Here is a 13158-nt window from a genome sequence, read left to right as displayed (position 1 = left end):
AGTTAAATTATGAACCTATGTCTCAAAAAACTCTTGGCACAAATCAATGTTGTTTCAATACAAGCAGTTTTTATGACTTTTTTAGATCCTTACTGTGCTGTAAGGGGATGTAATGGACTGGGAACATTTAATAAACTTGATTTGATGTCAATAATTAGTTTTTCCATTGATTCTGTATATGATTTTAAAAAACAAGTCTAGAGCTCATTGAAATTTGAAGATCTTAGTGACACAATGTTTTACTTATGCATTTTTTAAAGTTATAGGAACTTCAGGCCTCATTTTTTTAAAACTTGCTTTCAATTTGAATTGAATTTTAATGAAAAAGATCAGATTTAATTTAAATTGCAGCAAACATATACAATCAATACGATTAGTTTGCTAATACAAACATTACAATGAAAATATAAATACAAAAAGGAATGTACTTTTCATTTTCAACTCACTGAAGTAGAAATAGAAAATAAAATTACTGTAATATTTCTATTTGGATGGATAGATTTTTAGTCATAGTAAAGAACTAGAGCTATTAACTTGAAAATGCATTGAGAAATAACACATTAAGAATACTCACCATACTTCTTCTAATGTAGTCTACTACTTTTTTTGTATCTATGCCTGACCAGTTATCAAGCATGTAGCAGATGCAGGAAGCACAGTACACAAACCTCATATCATTCTCGCTACCTTCCAGCACAGCACAGAAACCAAAAGAAAAGTTTCTTTCATTATAGATTTTATAGCCCATTAGAAAGTATAAAAAGCACTTTAGGAATTACATTATTTCTACTTTCAAAATGTTGTCTACTTCTATTTATAGTATTTACATGAATGTAACCTAAACCTACATTAGATTTTCTTTTCAGAAGATTTGATTCTAACCAAGCTAAGGAAAATTAATAGAACTATTAACATTTAGGGGCTTGAACAACCTTATTTCCAGTAATGTCATGACACTGGTCTTTATTCAAATATGTTAATGTTTACATTCTTTCACGTGTCACAGTATACATTGATTTGAGTTACTATTGTAGAATCTACTTCTCTTAGCAGAATTCTTTTCTTCCCTAGAAATCTTCATAGCTCATATGGCTTTCCTGCCCAACTTGAGGATCAAATTCCAATGTATGTATAAATATAATTATCATTACAATTTCTAATATAAAAGATTAAAATTACTTGCAATCAATTTTTTTTCTAATGGTTACATTCTTTGGAAACTCTGAAAAGATTTTAAAATTGTTATATTTAGGTTATCTAGATACAATGTAGTGTTCTCTCAGGACGTTTACAAAGATGATTGATGCTGTGATTTGTTTCCTGATAAGCCTCTATTTGGTTTGAAAAGCTAGTTATAATGTTTTTATCTATGACAGTCTTTCAAGCACTGTATGTTATCTAGGGGCTTTGAATTATATTAAGCCAAACTAGAAATGCAAATACACACATTTATTCATTACATATAAAAAGAATATAAAAAGAGACAATTTAATTATATTTTTTTTAGTTAATAAAAGATTTGGTTGAAGAAATAAAAACTAAGTCTAATATACTGGGATAACACTAGAAAAGTTTCTCTTTTCCCTCAAACAACTCACTTGTTGTTTCCATCTGGACAAGATGTTAGGTCAGGTTCTGGCCTTTGTGCATCCTTCCCCTTTGGTGCAGTAAAATATGTTTTAATAGGTATGAAAATATCTGCTGTACTAGAAGTTGACTTCTGCCCAAGTAGCAATTCTACCCCAGAGAGGTGCAAAGCACTCTCCTTTCCCTCTGGTGGCTAGCTGGCACACTTAAGTGGGGAATATAAAATAGAGGGTCAAGTATAAGAGATATCATTCTGTACATTAAAACCATACATGTTACAAACATGTAGAACAGGTTTACTGTGTGCAATTGATTATTGTAATCAGGAACATTGTGATAGTTTTGGTCTAGGCATTCCTAGTAGCCAACTCGTAACCAAGGAAGTGGCCATGTACCCAGTATTCCATACGATTTTTACGTAAATCAGGGTATAAATAAGTTGGAGATTAAAGACCTCACTTTCTTCTCTTCCGGCGAGGTTCAGGAGCAGTGGGTCCTTGCGTTGGTCTTGCTTATCTAGAGGCTGAGGCCTGCAGTGACTGCTGGTCTACCATGCGGGAGGTTGGAGAGTGCTGGTCGTGTCTGGCGATTTTGTTTTTCTGAGGGATGTGGTGAGATTTGTTTTGCTAGTTCTTTATTTTGTTAGTTCTTGGGTTTGATTGTACACATCTGTCCTGGTTTTGTCCCTTTTTGTCCCTTTTTTCCCCTTTCCCTTTAGGGATGTTTGGATCCCCTTCACTGTGTACATAGTATTTTTAATTGTATATAACTGTAATATATGTAAACATATTTTTATATAATTAAATTGATTTCGGGTTCTTCAATTTTTTTATAGTTTTTTTTTTCCCTTTGCCCTAAGAAAAAAAGGGAGGGGGAAGGAGTTGTTACTGTGAGTTTGGGCATTTGGCAGGGAACCAAGTCCGAACCATCACAGATTTTTGGTGGCAGTGGTGGGATTGTTTTGGTTATCCCGGTTTGTTTTGGAACAGTTACCAGGAAAGCTGCCAAGAGAGGTTTGTTTATATAAACATTCCTTTTGTTTAAGAACAGAGAGAAAGAATAATATAACAATGGCTATTTTACCTACCTGTTTCGTGGTGTTAGATATATTTGTACCTGTCCTGGGCTACCTTATAGGGAAATGCCCAACTGGGGATGAATGGGAGGAGTGTTTCCCTTTCCTTGATTTTGACATCAAAGGTCTGGTGTCGTGGGTCAAGGCTTCAGGATACCAGTTGCTTTATTACAACTGTGCAGCTACTTTTATACAGTTCTAGGTGACACATGTACACGCACCATTGGTTTACCACTAACATAACAACTCATGATTGGACACACAGCCACATGTCTGAACACAATAGGTCAACATTCTTGACAGGAAACCCATTCTGTGTTACAGTCCTTTCTGTCCGTGGTTGACCCTCTACCAGGTGTAGGTGTTCCATCTTCGGTATCTCAGTTTACAGAGAGCTGGGCTCCCCAACAGTCTGTTAATGGAGATGCCCATGGTGAAACTTGACTCCAATTTTTACTTAAATCGTTAAGCAACAATCCTATTACTGATGAAGGTAATGGAAGTGTTATTTAAAATTGGAAGAATGGTGTTGTGTTGCTTTCCCTGTTGTAGGAAAGGTCGTACCTCAAAGGGACTCACTGGAACTTTAGAAAGGGCTTCGGACAGGCCAACTCCTGGGTGGTATGGAGCCTGGGTAGATGTCAGTAAATTGGTAGGGCATGTGGTACCCCCATTAATTGAGAGTTCACACCAGAACAAGAATTTGATTCTGATGAGATGGTTGGTTGTCTAATAGAAGGGTGGTTTTCCTACGAGGATCCGAATATGCGATTCTCTACTTTGTGTTGGGGCCTGGCTAGTGCTTATTGGGCTACCGTAGACCACTTTCAAAAGGTAAGGCAGGGACAGGAGCTCAGACTATGCCACCTGAGACCAGTGATGTTTCTATTGAGTCTACAGGAAGTGGGGCCAAAACACAACCTAAAGTCAATGCCGTTTCTACTAAGTCCACTAGAACTGGGGCTCAAACTAAAAACCAGAAAGTCATTGTTGCCCCTATAAAGAGAAAGAAGACGTGGACGGAGACTGCAGAACCTACAGACCCATCTCCGCGATTTGAACCTGTGGAAGAAGAAGAAGGAGGAGCAGAAGGACTTATCCTGTCCATGCAGGCAGCAGCAACAGAAGGAGTGGCAACAATGGACGAAGGAGTAGCTGATAGAGAGGGAGATGTAAAGAAGGGGCCAAAGCGCTTCCCTCAACTTGAAGGAGAATTATTCCTACCCCTCCAGACCCAATCTTCTTTTGGAGGTGCGGGTTCACCTCCCTACGTTAAACCTACATTGGAGGGAACAGATGACTTGATGAGACCCTTATCCCAGCACCCAGAAGACTATTCGCTATCTCCAACCATTAGATATGGTGAACAACATAGAAGTTCATCCCCACGGCATGAATGACGTAGAAGTCCACCTCCACAGTGTGAACAGCATAGAAGCTCATCCCCATGGAACTCTCAGTCCCCACCTCCATGTGGGAGAGGCAAAGAGGAGGTGGGAGTAGCTCCAGGTAAGAGTAAAAAGGGAAGTGGAGAAGATTCTACGCAGGAGAGATGGACAGGAAATAATGCGGGAAATTACACGATCACTGACCCCAAGAGAGATTCGAGATTTACAAAGAGCTTATAGTCCCTTGCCTGGTGAACGAATTCTCGCCTGGCTTGTGCAATGCTGGGGCAGTGGGGTTAGTAGTCATGAACTTGAAGGTCATGAAGCACAAAAATTGGGATCTCTTGCCCGATATCATGTGATAGAACAAGAAATGGGAAAGGAGAGAATGGAGTCCAGTCTTTGGCTCCAAATCCTCCATGCTATGAGGGTAAGATACCCATTTAAGGAATATCTCAGTCTCGTCATTCACATGTTGAAGGAAAGAAAACCCTAGGTGTCGGTCACATAACCAACTATGGGAATACCTACGGAGCAAGGGAGAAAACATGAGGAAGTGGGATGGTGAACCCAATTCCAAGCTTGAAGCAAGAGTGAGGGAACTGAAACAAGAGGACACTGACAAGAAAATTGTCTATGTGTGTCGTGGTTTTGCCCACCAACCCATCCCTGAGGTTGATGATGGTTTTGTCCAGGTGATTTCCGGACAAAAAAAACAATCAAAAAATTCAGTGACGCCTTTGCTAATTACATCTTTAAAAAAACGGAAGAGAAGACTTGTTGCGCAGTTGAAATTAGGGGCAGCAGCCATGTAGAAGAGTAGCGGACCCGAGGAAGGCCAAGGCCCCCTCCTCCCCCGGCTTGGGCCGGGGGGGGCAGGTGTAGTACTGAAACCTCCCTTCTCTTCTGTAAAAGAATGAAGAAAAAAAGGTTTAAAAAACGAACTGCTTGGACAGAAACCGCTGCAGAGAAATTCCAGCTAAGAGATAAAAGATTTTCAAGGTCAAAGCTGGCAGTCGCAGGAGAAAGAAGAAAAGTTCGAAGGGGGGAGAACTGCTTTTTCTCCTTTTCGCTCTCCCTCCCTTCAGCAAGGTAAAGACTGAAAAATAAAATCCTGCCACTTGTAAAAGTTTGTTGGGGTAAGGAGACCCTCCATGCGGTTCACAGAGGAGCTTGTGGATGTACCAGAGATTTGTGACTTTGACAGAAAGAAAAAGCCTTATGCTAGAGCAGAAGCGACTTGGATGAGGCAGAGTCCTGTTGAAGACTTTGTGACCCTTGAAGGGGACGATGCTTATGCTGGAGAGAGATGGTTTGGATAAGCTTGGGATCTCAGTGAGAAATCCATACTACTAGTGCTGAAAATTTGTGACCCTGAAGGAAACTCACGCTGAAGCAAGACGTCTCAGGTGGAATATTGGGATCCAAGTAAGGGATCCAGACTAAACCCATGCAGAGAAGTCTATCAAGGACTGTTCTTCCATGGGGAGAGACCTTCATAAGGAACAGGGGTGGACTCTCAAGCCATTATCCCCTGTAACCCTGTGGAAGAAGATCCATAGTAAGCAAGTGTCCCCTTGCAAGCCTATGGAAGAAAACCCTTCAGGACCTGGGTAACCCCCAGCCTTTGGTTTTAACCCAAGAGGGAGGTAAACCCAGCCCTGGAGGCCTCCACAGAGAAGGAAAAAGAATTCCAGTTGCGATGAGAGTGCTGCACAGTTACTGGAGAGAAAGAGAGAGTTGGAATTCTGAGAATAGAAAAGAACTACTTCTTCTCCTTGAACTAATATAAAGGGGGGTGGGGGGAGAAGTATCTTCTGTAAATACATAATACCTTTTACTTAAGTAGAATTATTGTAAATATAGTTCTTTAGTTTTAGCTTGTTAATAATAAATACTCATACTTTTTTTTCAATTCAGTCTCTTTTTGTCTGTATAAACCTTCTCTCAACTAATAATAATTGTATGGAGGATGTAAAAGCAAATTGAACCAGGGCAAAACCACGACAATGTGGTAGATACAGAATTTTTAGAAAAGAAAACTGCGATCACCAAAACACAAATAGATGGAAGTCTGCTTTGACTATGACAAGAAGGCCTCTAAGAAGACAAAGTCAGACGACGAATGCTCTGATCAAGACCAATAGAGGGACCCTGCCTTCTGCCAGGAGAAGGAAAGGGACCAGGAAGATAATCGGGTTTACTGGGCTGTGTGGGTTCGATGGTCTGGCACACTGGATCCTCAGAGATACCAGGCTTTGGTGGATACTGGTGCCCAGTGTATTTTAATGCCATCGGAGCATAAGAGTACGGAGGTTGTTTCTATTTCTGGAGTGACCGGAGGGTCTCAAGAGTTGTCAGTGGTAGAGGCTGACATGAGTTTGACGGGAGACCAATGGGAAAAGCATTCCATTGTGATGGGGCCCTTGCATTCTTGGTATGGACTACCTAAAAAGAGGATACTTCAAGTGCACAGTTTGGAGTTCAGGGGTCATCAGTCAGACCAACGGGGTCCTTCAACTGAGTTGCAGTTCTTATTAATATGCCTGGCAGGATCGTATTTTGTCTCATCCAGATGTTAGGTATCGGCCGATCTCAGGAGACAATTAGCACAGAGACAGCAGCTTTGGGTGCTATGAGCTGATCTAATTTATTTTACAAAATGGAAGGTTTTTATAGGCAGATAAGGAAGATTCTGGAAAAAGGGGAAAGGTATACATAAACTTGGACAGGGCATTGGTTAGGATTTGGGATTGACATACATAAAAAGGGGAGATACATGAATCTTCAGATAACTACTAAGTACTTAATTGGAAAGGCTAACTGTCTCCGACTGGACATTGGCCAATCAGAAGAAACCTGCTCTCCCCTGTGAGACAGTTTACAATCTAACAGAAACATTTTGTTTTTCTTTACGCCGTCTGGCCCATATTACCAGAAGTTGTCTGTTTCCACCTTCTAAAATCCTCTTTCTCGTCCTAGCTACCTCCAACACTTCAAGGACCCGAAGGGGTACTGGTGGGCTTTTGGTGTAACCACGGTGATTGAAGAGAAGTCCAAGCAATTGTTTGCTCTTTCTGGCCTCTCAGAAGACCCTTCTGTTGTGGAACTACTCCCAGTCAAAGATCAACAAGTGCCAATAGCCACTGCAACTGTACACAGGCGACAGTACTGGAAGAACCAAGATGCTGTGATCCCCATCCATAAAATGATTAGGAAGTTAGAGAGTCAAGGGGTGGTCAGTAGAACACACTCACCCTTCAACAGCCCCATCTGGTCTGTACATAAATCCAATGGAGAATGGAGACTGACTGTGGATTATCGTGGTTTAAATGAAGTCACGCCGTTGAGTGCCACTGTGCCAGATATGTTGGAGCTCTAGTATGATCTAGAGTCCAAAGCAGCAAAGTGGTACACTACTACTGACATAGCCAATGCGTTTTTCTCCATTCCCTTGGAAGCAGAGTGCAGGTCACAGTTTACTTTCACCTGGAGGGGCATTCAGTATACCTGGAATCGACTGCCCCAGGGGTGGAAGCACAGTCCAGCCATTTGACATGGACTGATTCAGGCCACCCTAGAGAAGGGTAAGGCCCCAGAACACATCCAGTATATCAATGACATCATTGTATGGGGGGACACAGCAGAAGAAGTTTTCATAAAAGGACAAAAGATCATCCAGATTCTCCTCAAGGTCAGTTTTGCCCTCAAGAGTAAGGTCAAGGGACCTGACAGAGAGATCCAGTTCCTAGGGATGAAGTGGTAAGATGGAAGGCACCAGATTCTAACTGATGTCATCAATAAGATCATAGCAATGGCTCCACTGACAAACAAAAAAGAAACCCAAGCTTTCCTGGGAACCATAGTCTTCTAGAGGATGCACATCCCTGTGTACAGCCAGCTTGTGAGACCTCTTTACTTTGTGACCCATAAAAATAACAATTTCCAGTGGGGTCCTGAACAACAACAGGCTTTCAGGCAGATCAAGCAAGAGATTGCACATGCTGTGGCTCTTGGACCAGTCAGGACAGGACAAGATGTAAAGACTGTACTTTGCAACTGGAGATAAAGGTCTCTCCTGTAGCCTCTGGCAAAAGGTGCCTGGCAAGACTCGAGGGTGACCACTTGGTTTCTGGAACCAAAGCTACAGGGGTTCTGAGGCCAACTACACCCCTATGGAGAAGGAAATCTTAGTGGTGTATGAAGGCATACAAGCAGCCTCAGAGGTGATTGGCACTGAAGCACAGCTCTTCCTGGCACACTGATCACCAGTGCTGAGCTGGATGTTCAAGGGAAAGGTACCCTCTACGCATCATGCCACTGATGCTTCATGGAACAAGTGGATGACTTTGATTACGCAATGTGTCCGAATCAGAAAATTGAATTGCCCTGGAATTTTGGAAATTATAACCAATTGACCTTAAGGTGGGAACTTCAATCTGGCAGATGAAGAAGAAGAACCAGTGAGTCGAGCTGAAGAAACTCCACCATATAATCAACTGCCAGATGAAGAGACACGCTATGCCCTTTTCACTGATGGTTCTTGCCCCATTGTAGGGAGGAGCCAGAAGTGGAAAGCAGCTGTTTGGAGTCCCACCCGACAGGTGGTAGAAGCCACTGAAGATAAGGGTGAATCGAGTCAGTTTGTGAAACTCAAAGCTGTCCAATGGCCCTAGACATCGCAGAAAGGGAAGGATGACCAAGGCTCTACCTATACACTGATTCATGAATGATAGTCAATGCCCTATGGGGATGGCTAGACCAGTGGAAGAAAATAAATTGGAGGCGTAGAGGGAAATCCATCTGGGTTGCTGATTTGTGGCAAGACATTGCTGCCAGAGTGAAGAAACTGAATGTGAGAATCCGCCATGTAGATGGTCCAAGGGTTGAGCTAATGAGGAACATGCTCATAACAGACAGGTAGACCCAGTTGCACAAGTCGAGGTGTCACAACTAGACAACAGAAGGGTGAATTGTTCCTAGTTCTATGGGCCCATGATGCTTCAGTCCATCAGGGCCGAGATGCCACCTATACATGGGCACGAGACTGAGGTGTGGATTTAACCATGGACACTATTTCCCAGGTTGTCCACAATTGTGAAACCTGTACTGCCATTAAACAGGCAAAAAGATTGAAACCCCTATGGTATGGTGGACATTAGAACAAGTATAAATACGGAGAGGCATGGTAGGTTGGTTACATCACATTGCCACAAACGTGCCAAGGTAAATGCTATGTGCTTACCGTTGTGGAAGTGGCCACTGGATGGTTAGAGACATATTCGGTACCACGTGCAATGGTCCGGAATACCATTATGGGTCTCGAGAAGCAGGTCCTGTGGAGACATGGTACTCCAGAACGCATTGAGTCAGACAATGGGACTCATTTCAAGAATAATCTAGTGGCCACTTGGACACGGGAGCATGGTATTGAATGGGTATATCACATTCCATATCATGCACCTGCTGCTGGGAAAATTGAAAGATGTAATGGACTGTTAAAAACAAGTCTAAAGGCACTAGGTGGAGGAACTTTCAAGAATTGGGATAAGCACTTAGCCAAGGCCACCTGGTTAGTTAACACTGTCAGTCAATCTGGCCCTGCCCAAGCAGAATCCCTCCACACTTTAGATGGAGACAAAGTTCCAGCGATCCATCTGAGAGGTATGTTAGGGAAGGCTGTTTGGATTACTCCTCCCTCGGGCCAAGACAAATCCATTCGTGGGATTGTTTTTGCTCAAGGGCCTGGAAATACCTGGTGGGTAATGAGAAAGGATGGAGAGATCCAATGTGTGCCTCAGAGAAACTTAACCTTGGGGAAAGATTAATTATGTGCTTTGAGTTGTGTTTTACGGGAAACCAGTCACCAGATGAGAAAGATCTGAACAAGTTGATGCCGGTATCCAATGATAAACCAGCCCAGACCAGAGAACCAGCCCTAAAACCAGAACTGTGATTGTGACCAAAGGGCCAAGGATCTGAACCGAGCTAATGCTGATGCTGATGCCAATCTTCTATGACAAGACAATTTCTCCAAAGGACAAACAAGGACTATATATATATATATATATATCGTGGCTAGGCTTCACGAACAAAGATTTGAGAAGGACTCTACCCACTCTTGCTGCCAGCGCGCTGATGGCTAAAAGGCCAATGCGAGATAGACAAGTCCGGTTGCAGAAGGCACAGCGGGAAGACTCCCTAGGTGATATCGACGAGATTCTTTTTGCATTGTCTTTTCTCGTCGAGAGTGATCCTGTGTGTATTCTCAAAAGAAGTATCAGTGTTATAGATAGTGTGTCTCCAGGCCTCCCGATTGGAGGCTAGGGTAGGTCAATGATGATGATGATCAATATGGCCAAGGCTGAGGGATTGTTTCAGGGAGTCCTTGTATCTCCTCTTCAGGGCACCTCTCTTGAGGCAGCCAGAGGCAAGTTCCCCATAGACCACAATCTTAGGGAGGTGGTAGTCCTGCATCCTGGAGATGTGCCCTGCCCAATGCATGTATATATATGTATATATTTATATATGTGTATATATATATCTATACGTACATATACACGAAACATAAGTGTTACGTAAAAATAGTATGGAATAAGGGGTGGAGAATGTGATGGTTTAGGCCTTCCTAGTAATCAACTCGTAACCAAGGAAGTGGCCATGTACCCAGTATTCCATACGATTTTTACGTAAATCAGGGTATAAATAAGTTGGAGATTAGAGACCTCACTCTCTTCTCTTCTGGTGAGGTTCGTGAGCAGTGGGTCCTTGCGTTGGTCTCGCTTATCTAGAGGCTGAGGCCATACATGATACAAACATGTAGAACAGGTTTACTGTGTGCAGTTTATTATTGTAATCAGGAACAATGACAAGCAACCACTTCAAGATGCTGGTAGGTTTGGAGCAACTCATTCCTAACTCCTTCCTCTTGAATAAACTTTACAACAAAAATGGTACAACATATAATAGGAATGCATAAAGATGTAGCATGCTAGAAGATGCTGCAAATATAAGTAGACCAACAAATTCATGTATACATACATTGGAATTTAGCTCATTAAGGTCAGTTTGTTCCTATAAGTAACATGAAATTGTAGATCGTCTAGTTCATATTCGTCACTTGAATTTAGAACATTCTAGAGGGGGGTGGTGTTTGGTTTTGATGGTGGCTTTTTTTTTTTAACCTACACATGTAACACTGCATTTTAATAGTTATGCTCAATTAAAAAATAAGTTTTCATTATAGGAGACTTTTAGGCAATACAAAGCCATTTGACCAAAACAAAGGGACAACAATTTCATTAAGAAGCATAATTTCTTCAGAAATAAGATTTCGATAGTTATACATTTCTTAAAGTACTCTTTAAAAAAATATATTCAGTAAAATCTAAGTACACAGACAGATCATGTAACCTAGCAGAACTTTTCATTAGCTACCAGCTCAAGCCTACATAAAAACCAAATGGAAGAGTAAACACCATTTTTAAAAAAATGCATGCAAAAAGTATTTTATTATTTTAATAACATTATATTCCTATTATAAATTATAGGTTAATTAATTCTGTGTATTAATGGACTGAATCTCTCAAAATTAAATAAAACTCACCCTCCCACAAAGCAGAGCAAACATCATCTTAATAGTGCTTCACCAGGGCCTTGCAAAAACAGAGAATACAAAGAAAACCTCACTTATCTAAAAGATATAAGAAAAAAACAATCAAAAAACAACGACTACCCCCAAGACACAAGCCAAACCATTAACTTTCCAATAGCATGTTTCTACAGCTGTAAGGAAACATCATCATTCTCAAGTAGGAAAGCAACTCAACATAAAGTGCTCCTTAGTCCTGTAAACTAGTATGTTGTTGTATTGCTCATGCCCACAAAAATATTTTCATATAGAAAGAAAATATTATAAAAGTGCGTATCATGTTTAATTCTACATTTGGGTTTTCTATTAAACCTTCCAGAGAGTTGTAAGATATTTTATATCTTTTACCTTCCATCCTCCAGTTGGAGAGTTCTCAGTCCTGACAGTAAGGCGTCTTTATTTACTTGACTTAAATCATCTCCAAGAATAACCAGACATGAGAGACCTGTGTAAGTCATTGCTATGTGCCCACTATCATAGGTGTCGTGGGTCGAGACAGGACACGACACAAAACCCTTGTGGATCCAGAGGCTGCAACACTTTATTGCATGATGTCTGCTACTTTTATACACTTTTTAGGCTACACATGTCAACTCTCCACTGGTTCCCACATACATAAATATTCTTCCATTGGCCACTAACGGTGTTATATAACTCTGCTTACTGCGCATGTCACGAAACACATTTTGCTGTGTTCAGCACATTTTACCGGAAAACCATATTGTTACAACTTCCGGGTCCGGGCGTAATTCTCCCCTGAACAAAGGTTCCTGCTAACTTTAACTCTTCCAGAATCCCCCAGGCCAGCTGGGGGAGAGCCACCACAATAGGGATGAAACATACCAGGACCCTTAAGGGAAAAAAAAAGAAAGAAAAACCCCCACATCATGAGAGATTGTATTACAATCATGTAGTCATTTTTTAATAATAAAGAGGTAAAGTTCATTTCCCTTCACTAATTATGGTTAGACTGAAATCATCCCACACAACTTTTCTGGATGAAACTAAATTACTAGACAATTCTGCTACCCTCATAAACCGTCCAACAGTAGGAAGCTTTGGAACAGAACTACGCCAGCACTGATATTCATGCAAAAGTTAAGCAAAAAGAATCAAATGTACTGAACCATATTTAAGTTTATCCTGACTGGGCATTAGTTCCCTGGAAGATGGGGGAAATCTCTATTAAATAGTCATACCTCTACAGGTTACTTCCACAAAGATATCAGAATCTAATGATGGACAAGTAGAAAGTAGTGTGAGGTAATGTGCTAATTTTGGTTGGGGTAATCTTCTTCACAGTGGCTAGTATGGGGGTGTGTTTTGGAGTTCTGACAAAAACACTGTTGATAATGTAGGGGTGTTTTCATTATTGCTGAGCAGGACTTACACAAAGCCAAGACCTTTTCTGCTTCTCATACCACCCCACCAGTGCCTAGGTTGGGGGTGCATGGGAA

General features: G+C 41.4%; 1 pseudogene; it reads right to left on the bottom strand.

Moving 5' to 3' along the window:
• LOC126637653 (geranylgeranyl transferase type-1 subunit beta-like) overlaps positions 1–13158 on the bottom strand; it is a 37003-nt pseudogene that overhangs the window by 18356 nt on the left and 5489 nt on the right.

Source organism: Myiozetetes cayanensis, unplaced genomic scaffold (genome assembly GCF_022539395.1).
Source record: "Myiozetetes cayanensis isolate MyiCay16 unplaced genomic scaffold, myiCay2020 scf158, whole genome shotgun sequence".
NCBI classification, from domain to species: domain Eukaryota; kingdom Metazoa; phylum Chordata; class Aves; order Passeriformes; family Tyrannidae; genus Myiozetetes; species Myiozetetes cayanensis.
Note: the sequence above shows the minus strand (reverse complement) of the source record. Positions and strands in the feature narration are given on the sequence as shown.